The following is a 24,232-nucleotide window of genomic DNA, read 5'->3' as shown; positions in this document are numbered from 1 at the left end:
TTTTCAACCGAGCTGCAAGAGTGAAAAGTGTGATGGCATGTCTATCTGAGAAGGAAGGTTCCGTGCCGCAGCGTGTTGTGCACAATGTATATGCTGCTAAGAGAAGGGGGTGCTTTTGGAACGTGTTCCTTCCTGACACGTCTGTCTGTGGGAGCTTCAGGTGCTTGGACTCAGGGATACGGAAGGTGTGTGAAAGTGACTGGGCTGCGAGAATCATGTTGCACAGGGAAGAGGGAAGGTCAGCAAATGTTTCCTGTCCTGGCACATGTCTCAGTCTGAACTGCAGCTGGAGATGCTTCACTTCTGCCGAGGACTCTGCCACCTGGAGACAAGGATGCGCTCCATGGAGTTGAGAAAGAAAGTGCGTATCACGAGCTTGTTTCCTCTAGTTCCTAGACAGCAAAGGGGCTATGAAAGCCAGCAGTGGCTTTTTGTTCTAGGACTTTTTCTTGGCAAGCAGCTGCTGGGTGTTTGGAAGGGGGTTTGGGATATGCAAAAATGAGAGGGTAAGCTGGTACACTGAGCTTGAGAGAAAAAGCCTATCTTCAGGGATTTGGATGCATTTCAGAGGGTGTGAGTTCCATGCTGAGCAGCTGATGGCACAGAAAAGGTTCTAAAGAAAGAGGCCGTGCTGGAATTGCCTTTTCTTTTGCAGCCTAGAAACTGCACAGCCAACAGCAAAACCGATTCCTCCTCCCTCCCTGCGCCATGCAGGATCACATTCCTTTCTGTCTCCAAGAGGCAGGATGCACAGCCGAGCTCTTCCACCGACTGCTCGCACACGACTGGGGCCGCACCAGCCAAGCGCTTGGCTTTTTGCTGGCCACTGTCAGCGCTCATGGAAACAAGCACACGATAGCGCTGCCCACTTGCAGGAGAAGGAATCACTGCGAGCTCAGCTGGAAAGCACCCCAAGGGCAGAGGCAACTTGGAAACTTCCCTGCTCTCAAATCAACGGTGTCAGGACAAAAAGATTTCCCCAATCTTCCCCTTGCAAGTGCAGACTCCTCTTTGCACCCACACTCCAAGAGCAAGATGAACTCCTTTGCCCTAACTTGCACTTTCCTTCTCAGCTCTAGGCCCCATCCTAAGCCTTCCCTCTCGCAGAGTCAGGATCCAAAGACAACGGCACCAGGGACTGCTCACACACAAAAGGCACCAGGACAAAAGGCTCCCGAGCTTGGCCTTTGCATTCCCGCTGACAGCTCAACGGCTCTAAGCCAGAGAAGTGCCTGGTGGGAACAGCCTTTAGAATCACTCCGAGCACCTCATGGCAAGGAGCTGCAGCATATGGGGATGAATCTCCAGCAGCCTCCTGCCCCAGGGTATCCCCCGGGAGCAGCCATGCTCCAGGCCGTGACTGCCAGCTGCACACCCAAAGGAGCCGGTGTTGCCCACCATGGCTGTGCCTGGGACAGAGACACGAGTGGCCACAGACGTGGCCATGGCACTGTCCGCACGCTGTCCCTGCTGCTTCTCCCCCAGCCGCTGGCGGGACACCAACTGCCAGCCAGCCACTCCTAAAGCCACGGGCCCACTGGGACACTGCGGGGGCTCGTGGAAGCCAGCGGCCATTGTGACACAGCGGGGCTGCACAGAACCCACGGTGCTTTGTGACCCGTGGCTCCCAGGAGAGCCTTTGTGATGCTGGGGACCTACACGGAAGCCTGGCTCCACTGTGACACCAGCACAGAAGCTCGGGGAGCCCTGGAGACCGTGGGGATGCTAGGGAAGCTGATGGAAGCCTGGCTCCACTGTGACACCAGCACAGAAGCTCGGGGAGCCCTGGAGACCGTGGGGATGCTAGGGAAGCTGACGGAAGCCTGCGCACCACTGTGACGCTATGGAACCTGGTAGAACCGAGGGGCCACAGTGACACTCTGGGGCCTTTTGGAAGCAACGAGACCCTGGTGGGAAGCCACGGGATGATTAATCCTGGCAGGAACCTGCTCCAGGTGGGCTTCTCTCTCTCGGCTTCCACAGGTGCTGCTAGGGTCCCACTGTGGCACTGGCTTGTCACGGGCTCACGGCTTCCTTTGGGAATGGCTCTGCTCCAGGATGGCATGCTGCAGAGAGTGCAGGTAGATTTTGTGCTGACTCCTGGCATGCAGGTGGACAAGAAAGCCTGATCCAGCCCCCCCTCAGCCCATGTCCGGCTGTGTCATTGGAGCGGGGCAACTTTCAGAGCAGCCCCAGCCCTGCTCCTGGTCCCGGCTGGGCACGCAGCTGCCGGGACACAGGTGTGTCCTGATGGCCCCCGTGTACTTGTTTGAGAAGGGAAGGACAGAGTGCATCAGTGAGTTTGGTGTGGCTTACATGCGGCAAGGAGAAGGTGCAGCCCAGAAGTGGCTTTCACTTGGAGAAGCTTTTGCTCTTGCGGGAGCAGCTGGTGGACCTTTTCAACCGAGCTGCAAGAGTGAAAAGTGTGATGGCATGTCTATCTGAGAAGGAAGGTTCCGTGCCGCAGCGTGTTGTGCACAATGTATATGCTGCTAAGAGAAGGGGGTGCTTTTGGAACGTGTTCCTTCCTGACACGTCTGTCTGTGGGAGCTTCAGGTGCATGGACTCAGGGATACGGAAGGTGTGTGAAAGTGACTGGGCTGCGAGAATCATGTTGCACAGGGAAGAGGGAAGGTCAGCAAATGTTTCCTGTCCTGGCACATGTCTCAGTCTGAACTGCAGCTGGAGATGCTTCACTTCTGCCGAAGACTCTGCCACCTGGAGACAAGGATGCGCTCCATGGAGTTGAGAAAGAAAGTGCGTATCACTAGCTTGTTTCCTCTAGTTCCTAGACAGCAAAGGGGCTATGAAAGCCAGCAGTGGCTTTTTGTTCTAGGACTTTTTCTTGGCAAGCAGCTGCTGGATGTTTGGAAGGGGGTTTGGGATATGCAAAAATGAGAGGGTAAGCTGGTACACTGAGCTTGAGAGAAAAAGCCTATCTTCAGGGATTTGGATGCATTTCAGAGGCTGGGAGTTCCATGCTGAGCAGCTGATGGCACAGAAAAGGTTCTAAAGAAAGAGGCCGTGCTGGAATTGCCTTTTCTTTTGCAGCCTAGAAACTGCACAGCCAACAGCAAAACCGATTCCTCCTCCCTCCCTGCGCCATGCAGGATCACATTCCTTTCTGTCTCCAAGAGGCAGGATGCACAGCCGAGCTCTTCCACCGACTGCTCGCACACGACTGGGGCCGCACCAGCCAAGCGCTTGGCTTTTTGCTGGCCACTGTCAGCGCTCATGGAAACAAGCACACGATAGCGCTGCCCACTTGCAGGAGAAGGAATCACCGCGAGCTCAGCTGGAAAGCACCCCAAGGGCAGAGGCAACTTGGAAACTTCCCTGCTCTCAAATCAACGGTGTCAGGACAAAAAGATTTCCCCAATCTTCCCCTTGCAAGTGCAGACTCCTCTTTGCACCCACACTCCAAGAGCAAGATGAACTCCTTTGCCCTAACTTGCACTTTCCTTCTCAGCTCTAGGCCCCATCCTAAGCCTTCCCTCTCGCAGAGTCAGGATCCAAAGACAACGGCACCAGGGACTGCTCACACACAAAAGGCACCAGGACAAAAGGCTCCCGAGCTTGGCCTTTGCATTCCCGCTGACAGCTCAACGGCTCTAAGCCAGAGAAGTGCCTGGTGGGAACAGCCTTTAGAATCACTCTGAGCACCTCATGGCAAGGAGCTGCAGCATATGGGGATGAATCTCCAGCAGCCTCCTGCCCCAGGGTATCCCCTGGGAGCAGCCATGCTCCAGGCCGTGACTGCCAGCTGCACACCCAAAGGAGCCGGTGTTGCCCACCATGGCTGTGCCTGGGACAGAGACACGAGTGGCCACAGACGTGGCCATGGCACTGTCCGCACGCTGTCCCTGCTGCTTCTCCCCCAGCCGCTGGCGGGGCACCAACTGCCAGCCAGCCACTCCTAAAGCCACGGGCCCACTGGGACACTGCGGGGGCTCGTGGAAGCCAGCGGCCATTGTGACACAGCGGGGCTGCACAGAACCCACGGTGCTTTGTGACCCGTGGCTCCCAGGAGAGCCTTTGTGATGCTGGGGACCTACACGGAAGCCTGGCTCCACTGTGACACCAGCACAGAAGCTCGGGGAGCCCTGGAGACCGTGGGGATGCTAGGGAAGCTGATGGAAGCCTGGCTCCACTGTGACACCAGCACAGAAGCTCGGGGAGCCCTGGAGACCGTGGGGATGCTAGGGAAGCTGACGGAAGCCTGCGCACCACTGTGACGCTATGGAACCTGGTAGAACCGAGGGGCCACAGTGACACTCTGGGGCCTTTTGGAAGCAACGAGACCCTGGTGGGAAGCCACGGGATGATTAATCCTGGCAGGAACCTGCTCCAGGTGGGCTTCTCTCTCTCGGCTTCCACAGGTGCTGCTAGGGTCCCACTGTGGCACTGGCTTGTCACGGGCTCACGGCTTCCTTTGGGAATGGCTCTGCTCCAGGATGGCATGCTGCAGAGAGTGCAGGTAGATTTTGTGCTGACTCCTGGCATGCAGGTGGACAAGAAAGCCTGATCCAGCCCCCCCTCAGCCCATGTCCGGCTGTGTCATTGCAGCGGGGGCAACTTTGGGAGCAGCCCCAGCCCTGCTCCTGGTCCCGGCTGGGCACGCAGCTGCCGGGACACAGGTGTGTCCTGATGGCCCCCGTGTACTTGTTTGAGAAGGGAAGGACAGAGTGCATCAGTGAGTTTGGTGTGGCTTACATGCGGCAAGGAGAAGGTGCAGCCCAGAAGTGGCTTTCACTTGGAGAAGCTTTTGCTCTTGCGGGAGCAGCTGGTGGACCTTTTCAACCGAGCTGCAAGAGTGAAAAGTGTGATGGCATGTCTATCTGAGAAGGAAGGTTCCGTGCCGCAGCGTGTTGTGCACAATGTATATGCTGCTAAGAGAAGGGGGTGCTTTTGGAACGTGTTCCTTCCTGACACGTCTGTCTGTGGGAGCTTCAGGTGCTTGGACTCAGGGATACGGAAGGTGTGTGAAAGTGACTGGGCTGCGAGAATCATGTTGCACAGGGAAGAGGGAAGGTCAGCAAATGTTTCCTGTCCTGGCACATGTCTCAGTCTGAACTGCAGCTGGAGATGCTTCACTTCTGCCGAGGACTCTGCCACCTGGAGACAAGGATGCGCTCCATGGAGTTGAGAAAGAAAGTGCGTATCACGAGCTTGTTTCCTCTAGTTCCTAGACAGCAAAGGGGCTATGAAAGCCAGCAGTGGCTTTTTGTTCTAGGACTTTTTCTTGGCAAGCAGCTGCTGGGTGTTTGGAAGGGGGTTTGGGATATGCAAAAATGAGAGGGTAAGCTGGTACACTGAGCTTGAGAGAAAAAGCCTATCTTCAGGGATTTGGATGCATTTCAGAGGGTGTGAGTTCCATGCTGAGCAGCTGATGGCACAGAAAAGGTTCTAAAGAAAGAGGCCGTGCTGGAATTGCCTTTTCTTTTGCAGCCTAGAAACTGCACAGCCAACAGCAAAACCGATTCCTCCTCCCTCCCTGCGCCATGCAGGATCACATTCCTTTCTGTCTCCAAGAGGCAGGATGCACAGCCGAGCTCTTCCACCGACTGCTCGCACACGACTGGGGCCGCACCAGCCAAGCGCTTGGCTTTTTGCTGGCCACTGTCAGCGCTCATGGAAACAAGCACACGATAGCGCTGCCCACTTGCAGGAGAAGGAATCACTGCGAGCTCAGCTGGAAAGCACCCCAAGGGCAGAGGCAACTTGGAAACTTCCCTGCTCTCAAATCAACGGTGTCAGGACAAAAAGATTTCCCCAATCTTCCCCTTGCAAGTGCAGACTCCTCTTTGCACCCACACTCCAAGAGCAAGATGAACTCCTTTGCCCTAACTTGCACTTTCCTTCTCAGCTCTAGGCCCCATCCTAAGCCTTCCCTCTCGCAGAGTCAGGATCCAAAGACAACGGCACCAGGGACTGCTCACACACAAAAGGCACCAGGACAAAAGGCTCCCGAGCTTGGCCTTTGCATTCCCGCTGACAGCTCAACGGCTCTAAGCCAGAGAAGTGCCTGGTGGGAACAGCCTTTAGAATCACTCCGAGCACCTCATGGCAAGGAGCTGCAGCATATGGGGATGAATCTCCAGCAGCCTCCTGCCCCAGGGTATCCCCCGGGAGCAGCCATGCTCCAGGCCGTGACTGCCAGCTGCACACCCAAAGGAGCCGGTGTTGCCCACCATGGCTGTGCCTGGGACAGAGACACGAGTGGCCACAGACGTGGCCATGGCACTGTCCGCACGCTGTCCCTGCTGCTTCTCCCCCAGCCGCTGGCGGGACACCAACTGCCAGCCAGCCACTCCTAAAGCCACGGGCCCACTGGGACACTGCGGGGGCTCGTGGAAGCCAGCGGCCATTGTGACACAGCGGGGCTGCACAGAACCCACGGTGCTTTGTGACCCGTGGCTCCCAGGAGAGCCTTTGTGATGCTGGGGACCTACACGGAAGCCTGGCTCCACTGTGACACCAGCACAGAAGCTCGGGGAGCCCTGGAGACCGTGGGGATGCTAGGGAAGCTGATGGAAGCCTGGCTCCACTGTGACACCAGCACAGAAGCTCGGGGAGCCCTGGAGACCGTGGGGATGCTAGGGAAGCTGACGGAAGCCTGCGCACCACTGTGACGCTATGGAACCTGGTAGAACCGAGGGGCCACAGTGACACTCTGGGGCCTTTTGGAAGCAACGAGACCCTGGTGGGAAGCCACGGGATGATTAATCCTGGCAGGAACCTGCTCCAGGTGGGCTTCTCTCTCTCGGCTTCCACAGGTGCTGCTAGGGTCCCACTGTGGCACTGGCTTGTCACGGGCTCACGGCTTCCTTTGGGAATGGCTCTGCTCCAGGATGGCATGCTGCAGAGAGTGCAGGTAGATTTTGTGCTGACTCCTGGCATGCAGGTGGACAAGAAAGCCTGATCCAGCCCCCCCTCAGCCCATGTACGGCTGTGTCATTGGAGCGGGGCAACTTTCAGAGCAGCCCCAGCCCTGCTCCTGGTCCCGGCTGGGCACGCAGCTGCCGGGACACAGGTGTGTCCTGATGGCCCCCGTGTACTTGTTTGAGAAGGGAAGGACAGAGTGCATCAGTGAGTTTGGTGTGGCTTACATGCGGCAAGGAGAAGGTGCAGCCCAGAAGTGGCTTTCACTTGGAGAAGCTTTTGCTCTTGCGGGAGCAGCTGGTGGACCTTTTCAACCGAGCTGCAAGAGTGAAAAGTGTGATGGCATGTCTATCTGAGAAGGAAGGTTCCGTGCCGCAGCGTGTTGTGCACAATGTATATGCTGCTAAGAGAAGGGGGTGCTTTTGGAACGTGTTCCTTCCTGACACGTCTGTCTGTGGGAGCTTCAGGTGCTTGGACTCAGGGATACGGAAGGTGTGTGAAAGTGACTGGGCTGCGAGAATCATGTTGCACAGGGAAGAGGGAAGGTCAGCAAATGTTTCCTGTCCTGGCACATGTCTCAGCCTGAACTGCAGCTGGAGATGCTTCACTTCTGCCGAGGACTCTGCCACCTGGAGACAAGGATGCGCTCCATGGAGTTGAGAAAGAAAGTGCGTATCACGAGCTTGTTTCCTCTAGTTCCTAGACAGCAAAGGGGCTATGAAAGCCAGCAGTGGCTTTTTGTTCTAGGACTTTTTCTTGGCAAGCAGCTGCTGGATGTTTGGAAGGGGGTTTGGGATATGCAAAAATGAGAGGGTAAGCTGGTACACTGAGCTTGAGAGAAAAAGCCTATCTTCAGGGATTTGGATGCATTTCAGAGGGTGTGAGTTCCATGCTGAGCAGCTGATGGCACAGAAAAGGTTCTAAAGAAAGAGGCCGTGCTGGAATTGCCTTTTCTTTTGCAGCCTAGAAACTGCACAGCCAACAGCAAAACCGATTCCTCCTCCCTCCCTGCGCCATGCAGGATCACATTCCTTTCTGTCTCCAAGAGGCAGGATGCACAGCCGAGCTCTTCCACCGACTGCTCGCACACGACTGGGGCCGCACCAGCCAAGCGCTTGGCTTTTTGCTGGCCACTGTCAGCGCTCATGGAAACAAGCACACGATAGCGCTGCCCACTTGCAGGAGAAGGAATCACCGCGAGCTCAGCTGGAAAGCACCCCAAGGGCAGAGGCAACTTGGAAACTTCCCTGCTCTCAAATCAACGGTGTCAGGACAAAAAGATTTCCCCAATCTTCCCCTTGCAAGTGCAGACTCCTCTTTGCACCCACACTCCAAGAGCAAGATGAACTCCTTTGCCCTAACTTGCACTTTCCTTCTCAGCTCTAGGCCCCATCCTAAGCCTTCCCTCTCGCAGAGTCAGGATCCAAAGACAACGGCACCAGGGACTGCTCACACACAAAAGGCACCAGGACAAAAGGCTCCCGAGCTTGGCCTTTGCATTCCCGCTGACAGCTCAACGGCTCTAAGCCAGAGAAGTGCCTGGTGGGAACAGCCTTTAGAATCACTCCGAGCACCTCATGGCAAGGAGCTGCAGCATATGGGGATGAATCTCCAGCAGCCTCCTGCCCCAGGGTATCCCCCGGGAGCAGCCATGCTCCAGGCCGTGACTGCCAGCTGCACACCCAAAGGAGCCGGTGTTGCCCACCATGGCTGTGCCTGGGACAGAGACACGAGTGGCCACAGACGTGGCCATGGCACTGTCCGCACGCTGTCCCTGCTGCTTCTCCCCCAGCCGCTGGCGGGGCACCAACTGCCAGCCAGCCACTCCTAAAGCCACGGGCCCACTGGGACACTGCGGGGGCTCGTGGAAGCCAGCGGCCATTGTGACACAGCGGGGCTGCACAGAACCCACGGTGCTTTGTGACCCGTGGCTCCCAGGAGAGCCTTTGTGATGCTGGGGACCTACACGGAAGCCTGGCTCCACTGTGACACCAGCACAGAAGCTCGGGGAGCCCTGGAGACCGTGGGGATGCTAGGGAAGCTGATGGAAGCCTGGCTCCACTGTGACACCAGCACAGAAGCTCGGGGAGCCCTGGAGACCGTGGGGATGCTAGGGAAGCTGACGGAAGCCTGCGCACCACTGTGACGCTATGGAACCTGGTAGAACCGAGGGGCCACAGTGACACTCTGGGGCCTTTTGGAAGCAACGAGACCCTGGTGGGAAGCCACGGGATGATTAATCCTGGCAGGAACCTGCTCCAGGTGGGCTTCTCTCTCTCGGCTTCCACAGGTGCTGCTAGGGTCCCACTGTGGCACTGGCTTGTCACGGGCTCACGGCTTCCTTTGGGAATGGCTCTGCTCCAGGATGGCATGCTGCAGAGAGTGCAGGTAGATTTTGTGCTGACTCCTGGCATGCAGGTGGACAAGAAAGCCTGATCCAGCCCCCCCTCAGCCCATGTCCGGCTGTGTCATTGGAGCGGGGCAACTTTCAGAGCAGCCCCAGCCCTGCTCCTGGTCCCGGCTGGGCACGCAGCTGCCGGGACACAGGTGTGTCCTGATGGCCCCCGTGTACTTGTTTGAGAAGGGAAGGACAGAGTGCATCAGTGAGTTTGGTGTGGCTTACATGCGGCAAGGAGAAGGTGCAGCCCAGAAGTGGCTTTCACTTGGAGAAGCTTTTGCTCTTGCGGGAGCAGCTGGTGGACCTTTTCAACCGAGCTGCAAGAGTGAAAAGTGTGATGGCATGTCTATCTGAGAAGGAAGGTTCCGTGCCGCAGCGTGTTGTGCACAATGTATATGCTGCTAAGAGAAGGGGGTGCTTTTGGAACGTGTTCCTTCCTGACACGTCTGTCTGTGGGAGCTTCAGGTGCATGGACTCAGGGATACGGAAGGTGTGTGAAAGTGACTGGGCTGCGAGAATCATGTTGCACAGGGAAGAGGGAAGGTCAGCAAATGTTTCCTGTCCTGGCACATGTCTCAGTCTGAACTGCAGCTGGAGATGCTTCACTTCTGCCGAAGACTCTGCCACCTGGAGACAAGGATGCGCTCCATGGAGTTGAGAAAGAAAGTGCGTATCACTAGCTTGTTTCCTCTAGTTCCTAGACAGCAAAGGGGCTATGAAAGCCAGCAGTGGCTTTTTGTTCTAGGACTTTTTCTTGGCAAGCAGCTGCTGGATGTTTGGAAGGGGGTTTGGGATATGCAAAAATGAGAGGGTAAGCTGGTACACTGAGCTTGAGAGAAAAAGCCTATCTTCAGGGATTTGGATGCATTTCAGAGGGTGTGAGTTCCATGCTGAGCAGCTGATGGCACAGAAAAGGTTCTAAAGAAAGAGGCCGTGCTGGAATTGCCTTTTCTTTTGCAGCCTAGAAACTGCACAGCCAACAGCAAAACCGATTCCTCCTCCCTCCCTGCGCCATGCAGGATCACATTCCTTTCTGTCTCCAAGAGGCAGGATGCACAGCCGAGCTCTTCCACCGACTGCTCGCACACGACTGGGGCCGCACCAGCCAAGCGCTTGGCTTTTTGCTGGCCACTGTCAGCGCTCATGGAAACAAGCACACGATAGCGCTGCCCACTTGCAGGAGAAGGAATCACCGCGAGCTCAGCTGGAAAGCACCCCAAGGGCAGAGGCAACTTGGAAACTTCCCTGCTCTCAAATCAACGGTGTCAGGACAAAAAGATTTCCCCAATCTTCCCCTTGCAAGTGCAGACTCCTCTTTGCACCCACACTCCAAGAGCAAGATGAACTCCTTTGCCCTAACTTGCACTTTCCTTCTCAGCTCTAGGCCCCATCCTAAGCCTTCCCTCTCGCAGAGTCAGGATCCAAAGACAACGGCACCAGGGACTGCTCACACACAAAAGGCACCAGGACAAAAGGCTCCCGAGCTTGGCCTTTGCATTCCCGCTGACAGCTCAACGGCTCTAAGCCAGAGAAGTGCCTGGTGGGAACAGCCTTTAGAATCACTCTGAGCACCTCATGGCAAGGAGCTGCAGCATATGGGGATGAATCTCCAGCAGCCTCCTGCCCCAGGGTATCCCCTGGGAGCAGCCATGCTCCAGGCCGTGACTGCCAGCTGCACACCCAAAGGAGCCGGTGTTGCCCACCATGGCTGTGCCTGGGACAGAGACACGAGTGGCCACAGACGTGGCCATGGCACTGTCCGCACGCTGTCCCTGCTGCTTCTCCCCCAGCCGCTGGCGGGGCACCAACTGCCAGCCAGCCACTCCTAAAGCCACGGGCCCACTGGGACACTGCGGGGGCTCGTGGAAGCCAGCGGCCATTGTGACACAGCGGGGCTGCACAGAACCCACGGTGCTTTGTGACCCGTGGCTCCCAGGAGAGCCTTTGTGATGCTGGGGACCTACACGGAAGCCTGGCTCCACTGTGACACCAGCACAGAAGCTCGGGGAGCCCTGGAGACCGTGGGGATGCTAGGGAAGCTGATGGAAGCCTGGCTCCACTGTGACACCAGCACAGAAGCTCGGGGAGCCCTGGAGACCGTGGGGATGCTAGGGAAGCTGACGGAAGCCTGCGCACCACTGTGACGCTATGGAACCTGGTAGAACCGAGGGGCCACAGTGACACTCTGGGGCCTTTTGGAAGCAACGAGACCCTGGTGGGAAGCCACGGGATGATTAATCCTGGCAGGAACCTGCTCCAGGTGGGCTTCTCTCTCTCGGCTTCCACAGGTGCTGCTAGGGTCCCACTGTGGCACTGGCTTGTCACGGGCTCACGGCTTCCTTTGGGAATGGCTCTGCTCCAGGATGGCATGCTGCAGAGAGTGCAGGTAGATTTTGTGCTGACTCCTGGCATGCAGGTGGACAAGAAAGCCTGATCCAGCCCCCCCTCAGCCCATGTCCGGCTGTGTCATTGCAGCGGGGGCAACTTTGGGAGCAGCCCCAGCCCTGCTCCTGGTCCCGGCTGGGCACGCAGCTGCCGGGACACAGGTGTGTCCTGATGGCCCCCGTGTACTTGTTTGAGAAGGGAAGGACAGAGTGCATCAGTGAGTTTGGTGTGGCTTACATGCGGCAAGGAGAAGGTGCAGCCCAGAAGTGGCTTTCACTTGGAGAAGCTTTTGCTCTTGCGGGAGCAGCTGGTGGACCTTTTCAACCGAGCTGCAAGAGTGAAAAGTGTGATGGCATGTCTATCTGAGAAGGAAGGTTCCGTGCCGCAGCGTGTTGTGCACAATGTATATGCTGCTAAGAGAAGGGGGTGCTTTTGGAACGTGTTCCTTCCTGACACGTCTGTCTGTGGGAGCTTCAGGTGCTTGGACTCAGGGATACGGAAGGTGTGTGAAAGTGACTGGGCTGCGAGAATCATGTTGCACAGGGAAGAGGGAAGGTCAGCAAATGTTTCCTGTCCTGGCACATGTCTCAGTCTGAACTGCAGCTGGAGATGCTTCACTTCTGCCGAGGACTCTGCCACCTGGAGACAAGGATGCGCTCCATGGAGTTGAGAAAGAAAGTGCGTATCACGAGCTTGTTTCCTCTAGTTCCTAGACAGCAAAGGGGCTATGAAAGCCAGCAGTGGCTTTTTGTTCTAGGACTTTTTCTTGGCAAGCAGCTGCTGGGTGTTTGGAAGGGGGTTTGGGATATGCAAAAATGAGAGGGTAAGCTGGTACACTGAGCTTGAGAGAAAAAGCCTATCTTCAGGGATTTGGATGCATTTCAGAGGGTGTGAGTTCCATGCTGAGCAGCTGATGGCACAGAAAAGGTTCTAAAGAAAGAGGCCGTGCTGGAATTGCCTTTTCTTTTGCAGCCTAGAAACTGCACAGCCAACAGCAAAACCGATTCCTCCTCCCTCCCTGCGCCATGCAGGATCACATTCCTTTCTGTCTCCAAGAGGCAGGATGCACAGCCGAGCTCTTCCACCGACTGCTCGCACACGACTGGGGCCGCACCAGCCAAGCGCTTGGCTTTTTGCTGGCCACTGTCAGCGCTCATGGAAACAAGCACACGATAGCGCTGCCCACTTGCAGGAGAAGGAATCACTGCGAGCTCAGCTGGAAAGCACCCCAAGGGCAGAGGCAACTTGGAAACTTCCCTGCTCTCAAATCAACGGTGTCAGGACAAAAAGATTTCCCCAATCTTCCCCTTGCAAGTGCAGACTCCTCTTTGCACCCACACTCCAAGAGCAAGATGAACTCCTTTGCCCTAACTTGCACTTTCCTTCTCAGCTCTAGGCCCCATCCTAAGCCTTCCCTCTCGCAGAGTCAGGATCCAAAGACAACGGCACCAGGGACTGCTCACACACAAAAGGCACCAGGACAAAAGGCTCCCGAGCTTGGCCTTTGCATTCCCGCTGACAGCTCAACGGCTCTAAGCCAGAGAAGTGCCTGGTGGGAACAGCCTTTAGAATCACTCCGAGCACCTCATGGCAAGGAGCTGCAGCATATGGGGATGAATCTCCAGCAGCCTCCTGCCCCAGGGTATCCCCCGGGAGCAGCCATGCTCCAGGCCGTGACTGCCAGCTGCACACCCAAAGGAGCCGGTGTTGCCCACCATGGCTGTGCCTGGGACAGAGACACGAGTGGCCACAGACGTGGCCATGGCACTGTCCGCACGCTGTCCCTGCTGCTTCTCCCCCAGCCGCTGGCGGGGCACCAACTGCCAGCCAGCCACTCCTAAAGCCACGGGCCCACTGGGACACTGCGGGGGCTCGTGGAAGCCAGCGGCCATTGTGACACAGCGGGGCTGCACAGAACCCACGGTGCTTTGTGACCCGTGGCTCCCAGGAGAGCCTTTGTGATGCTGGGGACCTACACGGAAGCCTGGCTCCACTGTGACACCAGCACAGAAGCTCGGGGAGCCCTGGAGACCGTGGGGATGCTAGGGAAGCTGATGGAAGCCTGGCTCCACTGTGACACCAGCACAGAAGCTCGGGGAGCCCTGGAGACCGTGGGGATGCTAGGGAAGCTGACGGAAGCCTGCGCACCACAGTGACGCTATGGAACCTGGTAGAACCGAGGGGCCACAGTGACACTCTGGGGCCTTTTGGAAGCAACGAGACCCTGGTGGGAAGCCACGGGATGATTAATCCTGGCAGGAACCTGCTCCAGGTGGGCTTCTCTCTCTCGGCTTCCACAGGTGCTGCTAGGGTCCCACTGTGGCACTGGCTTGTCACGGGCTCACGGCTTCCTTTGGGAATGGCTCTGCTCCAGGATGGCATGCTGCAGAGAGTGCAGGTAGATTTTGTGCTGACTCCTGGCATGCAGGTGGACAAGAAAGCCTGATCCAGCCCCCCCTCAGCCCATGTCCGGCTGTGTCATTGGAGCGGGGCAACTTTCAGAGCAGCCCCAGCCCTGCTCCTGGTCCCGGCTGGGCACGCAGCTGCCGGGACACAGGTGTGTCCTGATGGCCCCCGTGTACTTGTTTGAGAAGGGAAGGACAGAGTGCATCAGTGAGTTTGGTGTGGCTTACATGCGGCAAGGAGAAGGTGCAGCCCAGAAGTGGCTTTCACTTGGAGAAGCTTTTGCTCTTGCGGGAGCAGCTGGTGGACCTTTTCAACCGAGCTGCAAGAGTGAAAAGTGTGATGGCATGTCTATCTGAGAAGGAAGGTTCCGTGCCGCAGCGTGTTGTGCACAATGTATATGCTGCTAAGAGAAGGGGGTGCTTTTGGAACGTGTTCCTTCCTGACACGTCTGTCTGTGGGAGCTTCAGGTGCTTGGACTCAGGGATACGGAAGGTGTGTGAAAGTGACTGGGCTGCGAGAATCATGTTGCACAGGGAAGAGGGAAGGTCAGCAAATGTTTCCTGTCCTGGCACATGTCTCAGCCTGAACTGCAGCTGGAGATGCTTCACTTCTGCCGAGGACTCTGCCACCTGGAGACAAGGATGCGCTCCATGGAGTTGAGAAAGAAAGTGCGTATCACGAGCTTGTTTCCTCTAGTTCCTAGACAGCAAAGGGGCTATGAAAGCCAGCAGTGGCTTTTTGTTCTAGGACTTTTTCTTGGCAAGCAGCTGCTGGGTGTTTGGAAGGGGGTTTGGGATATGCAAAAATGAGAGGGTAAGCTGGTACACTGAGCTTGAGAGAAAAAGCCTATCTTCAGGGATTTGGATGCATTTCAGAGGGTGTGAGTTCCATGCTGAGCAGCTGATGGCACAGAAAAGGTTCTAAAGAAAGAGGCCGTGCTGGAATTGCCTTTTCTTTTGCAGCCTAGAAACTGCACAGCCAACAGCAAAACCGATTCCTCCTCCCTCCCTGCGCCATGCAGGATCACATTCCTTTCTGTCTCCAAGAGGCAGGATGCACAGCCGAGCTCTTCCACCGACTGCTCGCACACGACTGGGGCCGCACCAGCCAAGCGCTTGGCTTTTTGCTGGCCACTGTCAGCGCTCATGGAAACAAGCACACGATAGCGCTGCCCACTTGCAGGAGAAGGAATCACCGCGAGCTCAGCTGGAAAGCACCCCAAGGGCAGAGGCAACTTGGAAACTTCCCTGCTCTCAAATCAACGGTGTCAGGACAAAAAGATTTCCCCAATCTTCCCCTTGCAAGTGCAGACTCCTCTTTGCACCCACACTCCAAGAGCAAGATGAACTCCTTTGCCCTAACTTGCACTTTCCTTCTCAGCTCTAGGCCCCATCCTAAGCCTTCCCTCTCGCAGAGTCAGGATCCAAAGACAACGGCACCAGGGACTGCTCACACACAAAAGGCACCAGGACAAAAGGCTCCCGAGCTTGGCCTTTGCATTCCCGCTGACAGCTCAACGGCTCTAAGCCAGAGAAGTGCCTGGTGGGAACAGCCTTTAGAATCACTCCGAGCACCTCATGGCAAGGAGCTGCAGCATATAGGGATGAATCTCCAGCAGCCTCCTGCCCCAGGGTATCCCCCGGGAGCAGCCATGCTCCAGGCCGTGACTGCCAGCTGCACACCCAAAGGAGCCGGTGTTGCCCACCATGGCTGTGCCTGGGACAGAGACACGAGTGGCCACAGACGTGGCCATGGCACTGTCCGCACGCTGTCCCTGCTGCTTCTCCCCCAGCCGCTGGCGGGGCACCAACTGCCAGCCAGCCACTCCTAAAGCCACGGGCCCACTGGGACACTGCGGGGGCTCGTGGAAGCCAGCGGCCATTGTGACACAGCGGGGTTGCACAGAACCCACGGTGCTTTGTGACCCGTGGCTCCCAGGAGAGCCTTTGTGATGCTGGGGACCTACACGGAAGCCTGGCTCCACTGTGACACCAGCACAGAAGCTCGGGGAGCCCTGGAGACCGTGGGGATGCTAGGGAAGCTGATGGAAGCCTGGCTCCACTGTGACACCAGCACAGAAGCTCGGGGAGCCCTGGAGACCGTGGGGATGCTAGGGAAGCTGATGGAAGCCTGCGCACCACTGTGACGCTATGGAACCTGGTAGAACCGAGGGGCCACAGTGACACTCTGGGGCCTTTTGGAAGCAACGAGACCCTGGTGGGAAGCCACGGGATGATTAATCCTGGCAGGAACCTGCTCCAGGTGGGCTTCTCTCTCTCGGCTTCCACAGGTGCTGCTAGGGTCCCACTGTGGCACTGGCTTGTCACAGGCTCACGGCTTCCTTTGGGAATGGCTCTGCTCCAGGATGGCATGCTGCAGAGAGTGCAGGTAGATTTTGTGCTGACTCCTGGCATGCAGGTGGACAAGAAAGCCTGATCCAGCCCCCCCTCAGCCCATGTCCGGCTGTGTCATTGGAGCGGGGCAACTTTCAGAGCAGCCCCAGCCCTGCTCCTGGTCCCGGCTGGGCACGCAGCTGCCGGGACACAGGTGTGTCCTGATGGCCCCCGTGTACTTGTTTGAGAAGGGAAGGACAGAGTGCATCAGTGAGTTTGGTGTGGCTTACATGCGGCAAGGAGAAGGTGCAGCCCAGAAGTGGCTTTCACTTGGAGAAGCTTTTGCTCTTGCGGGAGCAGCTGGTGGACCTTTTCAACCGAGCTGCAAGAGTGAAAAGTGTGATGGCATGTCTATCTGAGAAGGAAGGTTCCGTGCCGCAGCGTGTTGTGCACAATGTATATGCTGCTAAGAGAAGGGGGTGCTTTTGGAACGTGTTCCTTCCTGACACGTCTGTCTGTGGGAGCTTCAGGTGCTTGGACTCAGGGATACGGAAGGTGTGTGAAAGTGACTGGGCTGCGAGAATCATGTTGCACAGGGAAGAGGGAAGGTCAGCAAATGTTTCCTGTCCTGGCACATGTCTCAGTCTGAACTGCAGCTGGAGATGCTTCACTTCTGCCGAAGACTCTGCCACCTGGAGACAAGGATGCGCTCCATGGAGTTGAGAAAGAAAGTGCGTATCACTAGATTGTTTCCTCTAGTTCCTAGACAGCAAAGGGGCTATGAAAGCCAGCAGTGGCTTTTTGTTCTAGGACTTTTTCTTGGCAAGCAGCTGCTGGGTGTTTGGAAGGGGGTTTGGGATATGCAAAAATGAGAGGGTAAGCTGGTACACTGAGCTTGAGAGAAAAAGCCTATCTTCAGGGATTTGGATGCATTTCAGAGGGTGTGAGTTCCATGCTGAGCAGCTGATGGCACAGAAAAGGTTCTAAAGAAAGAGGCCGTGCTGGAATTGCCTTTTCTTTTGCAGCCTAGAAACTGCACAGCCAACAGCAAAACCGATTCCTCCTCCCTCCCTGCGCCATGCAGGATCACATTCCTTTCTGTCTCCAAGAGGCAGGATGCACAGCCGAGCTCTTCCACCGACTGCTCGCACACGACTGGGGCCGCACCAGCCAAGCGCTTGGCTTTTTGCTGGCCACTGTCAGCGCTCATGGAAACAAGCACACGATAGCGCTGCCCACTTGCAGGAGAAGGAATCACTGCGAGCTCAGCTGGAAAGCACCCCAAGGGCAGAGGCAACTTGGAAACTTCCCTGCTCTCAAATCAACGGTGTCAGGACAAAAAGATTTCCCCAATCTTCCCCTTGCAAGTGCAGACTCCTCTTTGCACCCACACTCCAAGAGCAAGATGAACTCCTTTGCCCTAACTTGCACTTTCCTTCTCAGCTCTAGGCCCCATCCTAAGCCTTCCCTCTCGCAGAGTCAGGATCCAAAGACAACGGCACCAGGGACTGCTCACACACAAAAGGCACCAGGACAAAAGGCTCCCGAGCTTGGCCTTTGCATTCCCGCTGACAGCTCAACGGCTCTAAGCCAGAGAAGTGCCTGGTGGGAACAGCCTTTAGAATCACTCCGAGCACCTCATGGCAAGGAGCTGCAGCATATGGGGATGAATCTCCAGCAGCCTCCTGCCCCAGGGTATCCCCCGGGAGCAGCCATGCTCCAGGCCGTGACTGCCAGCTGCACACCCAAAGGAGCCGGTGTTGCCCACCATGGCTGTGCCTGGGACAGAGACACGAGTGGCCACAGACGTGGCCATGGCACTGTCCGCACGCTGTCCCTGCTGCTTCTCCCCCAGCCGCTGGCGGGGCACCAACTGCCAGCCAGCCACTCCTAAAGCCACGGGCCCACTGGGACACTGCGGGGGCTCGTGGAAGCCAGCGGCCATTGTGACACAGCGGGGCTGCACAGAACCCACGGTGCTTTGTGACCCGTGGCTCCCAGGAGAGCCTTTGTGATGCTGGGGACCTACACGGAAGCCTGGCTCCACTGTGACACCAGCACAGAAGCTCGGGGAGCCCTGGAGACCGTGGGGATGCTAGGGAAGCTGATGGAAGCCTGCGCACCACTGTGACGCTATGGAACCTGGTAGAACCGAGGGGCCACAGTGACACTCTGGGGCCTTTTGGAAGCAACGAGACCCTGGTGGGAAGCCACGGGATGATTAATCCTGGCAGGAACCTGCTCCAGGTGGGCTTCTCTCTCTCGGCTTCCACAGGTGCTGCTAGGGTCCCACTGTGGCACTGGCTTGTCACGGGCTCACGGCTTCCTTTGGGAATGGCTCTGCTCCAGGATGGCATGCTGCAGAGAGTGCAGGTAGATTTTGTGCTGACTCCTGGCATGCAGGTGGACAAGAAAGCCTGATCCAGCCCCCCCTCAGCCCATGTCCGGCTGTGTCATTGGAGCGGGGCAACTTTGGGAGCAGCCCCAGCCCTGCTCCTGGTCCCGGCTGGGCACGCAGCTGCCGGGACACAGGTGTGTCCTGATGGCCCCCGTGTACTTGTTTGAGAAGGGAAGGACAGAGTGCATCAGTGAGTTTGGTGTGGCTTACATGCGGCAAGGAGAAGGTGCAGCCCAGAAGTGGCTTTCACTTGGAGAAGCTTTTGCTCTTGCGGGAGCAGCTGGTGGACCTTTTCAACCGAGCTGCAAGAGTGAAAAGTGTGATGGCATGTCTATCTGAGAAGGAAGGTTCCGTGCCGCAGCGTGTTGTGCACAATGTATATGCTGCTAAGAGAAGGGGGTGCTTTTGGAACGTGTTCCTTCCTGACACGTCTGTCTGTGGGAGCTTCAGGTGCTTGGACTCAGGGATACGGAAGGTGTGTGAAAGTGACTGGGCTGCGAGAATCATGTTGCACAGGGAAGAGGGAAGGTCAGCAAATGTTTCCTGTCCTGGCACATGTCTCAGTCTGAACTGCAGCTGGAGATGCTTCACTTCTGCCGAGGACTCTGCCACCTGGAGACAAGGATGCGCTCCATGGAGTTGAGAAAGAAAGTGCGTATCACGAGCTTGTTTCCTCTAGTTCCTAGACAGCAAAGGGGCTATGAAAGCCAGCAGTGGCTTTTTGTTCTAGGACTTTTTCTTGGCAAGCAGCTGCTGGGTGTTTGGAAGGGGGTTTGGGATATGCAAAAATGAGAGGGTAAGCTGGTACACTGAGCTTGAGAGAAAAAGCCTATCTTCAGGGATTTGGATGCATTTCAGAGGCTGGGAGTTCCATGCTGAGCAGCTGATGGCACAGAAAAGGTTCTAAAGAAAGAGGCCGTGCTGGAATTGCCTTTTCTTTTGCAGCCTAGAAACTGCACAGCCAACAGCAAAACCGATTCCTCCTCCCTCCCTGCGCCATGCAGGATCACATTCCTTTCTGTCTCCAAGAGGCAGGATGCACAGCCGAGCTCTTCCACCGACTGCTCGCACACGACTGGGGCCGCACCAGCCAAGCGCTTGGCTTTTTGCTGGCCACTGTCAGCGCTCATGGAAACAAGCACACGATAGCGCTGCCCACTTGCAGGAGAAGGAATCACCGCGAGCTCAGCTGGAAAGCACCCCAAGGGCAGAGGCAACTTGGAAACTTCCCTGCTCTCAAATCAACGGTGTCAGGACAAAAAGATTTCCCCAATCTTCCCCTTGCAAGTGCAGACTCCTCTTTGCACCCACACTCCAAGAGCAAGATGAACTCCTTTGCCCTAACTTGCACTTTCCTTCTCAGCTCTAGGCCCCATCCTAAGCCTTCCCTCTCGCAGAGTCAGGATCCAAAGACAACGGCACCAGGGACTGCTCACACACAAAAGGCACCAGGACAAAAGGCTCCCGAGCTTGGCCTTTGCATTCCCGCTGACAGCTCAACGGCTCTAAGCCAGAGAAGTGCCTGGTGGGAACAGCCTTTAGAATCACTCCGAGCACCTCATGGCAAGGAGCTGCAGCATATGGGGATGAATCTCCAGCAGCCTCCTGCCCCAGGGTATCCCCCGGGAGCAGCCATGCTCCAGGCCGTGACTGCCAGCTGCACACCCAAAGGAGCCGGTGTTGCCCACCATGGCTGTGCCTGGGACAGAGACACGAGTGGCCACAGACGTGGCCATGGCACTGTCCGCACGCTGTCCCTGCTGCTTCTCCCCCAGCCGCTGGCGGGGCACCAACTGCCAGCCAGCCACTCCTAAAGCCACGGGCCCACTGGGACACTGCGGGGGCTCGTGGAAGCCAGCGGCCATTGTGACACAGCGGGGCTGCACAGAACCCACGGTGCTTTGTGACCCGTGGCTCCCAGGAGAGCCTTTGTGATGCTGGGGACCTACACGGAAGCCTGGCTCCACTGTGACACCAGCACAGAAGCTCGGGGAGCCCTGGAGACCGTGGGGATGCTAGGGAAGCTGATGGAAGCCTGGCTCCACTGTGACACCAGCACAGAAGCTCGGGGAGCCCTGGAGACCGTGGGGATGCTAGGGAAGCTGACGGAAGCCTGCGCACCACTGTGACGCTATGGAACCTGGTAGAACCGAGGGGCCACAGTGACACTCTGGGGCCTTTTGGAAGCAACGAGACCCTGGTGGGAAGCCACGGGATGATTAATCCTGGCAGGAACCTGCTCCAGGTGGGCTTCTCTCTCTCGGCTTCCACAGGTGCTGCTAGGGTCCCACTGTGGCACTGGCTTGTCACGGGCTCACGGCTTCCTTTGGGAATGGCTCTGCTCCAGGATGGCATGCTGCAGAGAGTGCAGGTAGATTTTGTGCTGACTCCTGGCATGCAGGTGGACAAGAAAGCCTGATCCAGCCCCCCCTCAGCCCATGTCCGGCTGTGTCATTGGAGCGGGGCAACTTTCAGAGCAGCCCCAGCCCTGCTCCTGGTCCCGGCTGGGCACGCAGCTGCCGGGACACAGGTGTGTCCTGATGGCCCCCGTGTACTTGTTTGAGAAGGGAAGGACAGAGTGCATCAGTGAGTTTGGTGTGGCTTACATGCGGCAAGGAGAAGGTGCAGCCCAGAAGTGGCTTTCACTTGGAGAAGCTTTTGCTCTTGCGGGAGCAGCTGGTGGACCTTTTCAACCGAGCTGCAAGAGTGAAAAGTGTGATGGCATGTCTATCTGAGAAGGAAGGTTCCGTGCCGCAGCGTGTTGTGCACAATGTATATGCTGCTAAGAGAAGGGGGTGCTTTTGGAACGTGTTCCTTCCTGACACGTCTGTCTGTGGGAGCTTCAGGTGCTTGGACTCAGGGATACGGAAGGTGTGTGAAAGTGACTGGGCTGCGAGAATCATGTTGCACAGGGAAGAGGGAAGGTCAGCAAATGTTTCCTGTCCTGGCACATGTCTCAGTCTGAACTGCAGCTGGAGATGCTTCACTTCTGCCGAGGACTCTGCCACCTGGAGACAAGGATGCGCTCCATGGAGTTGAGAAAGAAAGTGCGTATCACGAGCTTGTTTCCTCTAGTTCCTAGACAGCAAAGGGGCTATGAAAGCCAGCAGTGGCTTTTTGTTCTAGGACTTTTTCTTGGCAAGCAGCTGCTGGGTGTTTGGAAGGGGGTTTGGGATATGCAAAAATGAGAGGGTAAGCTGGTACACTGAGCTTGAGAGAAAAAGCCTATCTTCAGGGATTTGGATGCATTTCAGAGGCTGGGAGTTCCATGCTGAGCAGCTGATGGCACAGAAAAGGTTCTAAAGAAAGAGGCCGTGCTGGAATTGCCTTTTCTTTTGCAGCCTAGAAACTGCACAGCCAACAGCAAAACCGATTCCTCCTCCCTCCCTGCGCCATGCAGGATCACATTCCTTTCTGTCTCCAAGAGGCAGGATGCACAGCCGAGCTCTTCCACCGACTGCTCGCACACGACTGGGGCCGCACCAGCCAAGCGCTTGGCTTTTTGCTGGCCACTGTCAGCGCTCATGGAAACAAGCACACGATAGCGCTGCCCACTTGCAGGAGAAGGAATCACCGCGAGCTCAGCTGGAAAGCACCCCAAGGGCAGAGGCAACTTGGAAACTTCCCTGCTCTCAAATCAACGGTGTCAGGACAAAAAGATTTCCCCAATCTTCCCCTTGCAAGTGCAGACTCCTCTTTGCACCCACACTCCAAGAGCAAGATGAACTCCTTTGCCCTAACTTGCACTTTCCTTCTCAGCTCTAGGCCCCATCCTAAGCCTTCCCTCTCGCAGAGTCAGGATCCAAAGACAACGGCACCAGGGACTGCTCACACACAAAAGGCACCAGGACAAAAGGCTCCCGAGCTTGGCCTTTGCATTCCCGCTGACAGCTCAACGGCTCTAAGCCAGAGAAGTGCCTGGTGGGAACAGCCTTTAGAATCACTCCGAGCACCTCATGGCAAGGAGCTGCAGCATATGGGGATGAATCTCCAGCAGCCTCCTGCCCCAGGGTATCCCCCGGGAGCAGCCATGCTCCAGGCCGTGACTGCCAGCTGCACACCCAAAGGAGCCGGTGTTGCCCACCATGGCTGTGCCTGGGACAGAGACACGAGTGGCCACAGACGTGGCCATGGCACTGTCCGCACGCTGTCCCTGCTGCTTCTCCCCCAGCCGCTGGCGGGGCACCAACTGCCAGCCAGCCACTCCTAAAGCCACGGGCCCACTGGGACACTGCGGGGGCTCGTGGAAGCCAGCGGCCATTGTGACACAGCGGGGCTGCACAGAACCCACGGTGCTTTGTGACCCGTGGCTCCCAGGAGAGCCTTTGTGATGCTGGGGACCTACACGGAAGCCTGGCTCCACTGTGACACCAGCACAGAAGCTCGGGGAGCCCTGGAGACCGTGGGGATGCTAGGGAAGCTGATGGAAGCCTGGCTCCACTGTGACACCAGCACAGAAGCTCGGGGAGCCCTGGAGACCGTGGGGATGCTAGGGAAGCTGACGGAAGCCTGCGCACCACTGTGACGCTATGGAACCTGGTAGAACCGAGGGGCCACAGTGACACTCTGGGGCCTTTTGGAAGCAACGAGACCCTGGTGGGAAGCCACGGGATGATTAATCCTGGCAGGAACCTGCTCCAGGTGGGCTTCTCTCTCTCGGCTTCCACAGGTGCTGCTAGGGTCCCACTGTGGCACTGGCTTGTCACGGGCTCACGGCTTCCTTTGGGAATGGCTCTGCTCCAGGATGGCATGCTGCAGAGAGTGCAGGTAGATTTTGTGCTGACTCCTGGCATGCAGGTGGACAAGAAAGCCTGATCCAGCCCCCCCTCAGCCCATGTCCGGCTGTGTCATTGGAGCGGGGCAACTTTGGGAGCAGCCCCAGCCCTGCTCCTGGTCCCGGCTGGGCACGCAGCTGCCGGGACACAGGTGTGTCCTGATGGCCCCCGTGTACTTGTTTGAGAAGGGAAGGACAGAGTGCATCAGTGAGTTTGGTGTGGCTTACATGCGGCAAGGAGAAGGTGCAGCCCAGAAGTGGCTTTCACTTGGAGAAGCTTTTGCTCTTGCGGGAGCAGCTGGTGGACCTTTTCAACCGAGCTGCAAGAGTGAAAAGTGTGATGGCATGTCTATCTGAGAAGGAAGGTTCCGTGCCGCAGCGTGTTGTGCACAATGTATATGCTGCTAAGAGAAGGGGGTGCTTTTGGAATGTGTTCCTTCCTGACACGTCTGTCTGTGGGAGCTTCAGGTGCTTGGACTCAGGGATACGGAAGGTGTGTGAAAGTGACTGGGCTGCGAGAATCATGTTGCACAGGGAAGAGGGAAGGTCAGCAAATGTTTCCTGTCCTGGCACATCTCAGTCTGAACTGCAGCTGGAGATGCTTCACTTCTGCCGAGGACTCTGCCACCTGGAGACAAGGATGCGCTCCATGGAGT

Source organism: Coloeus monedula (assembly GCF_965178545.1).
Source record: "Coloeus monedula genome assembly, chromosome: 30".
Classification (NCBI taxonomy): domain Eukaryota; kingdom Metazoa; phylum Chordata; class Aves; order Passeriformes; family Corvidae; genus Coloeus; species Coloeus monedula.
Note: the sequence above shows the minus strand (reverse complement) of the source record.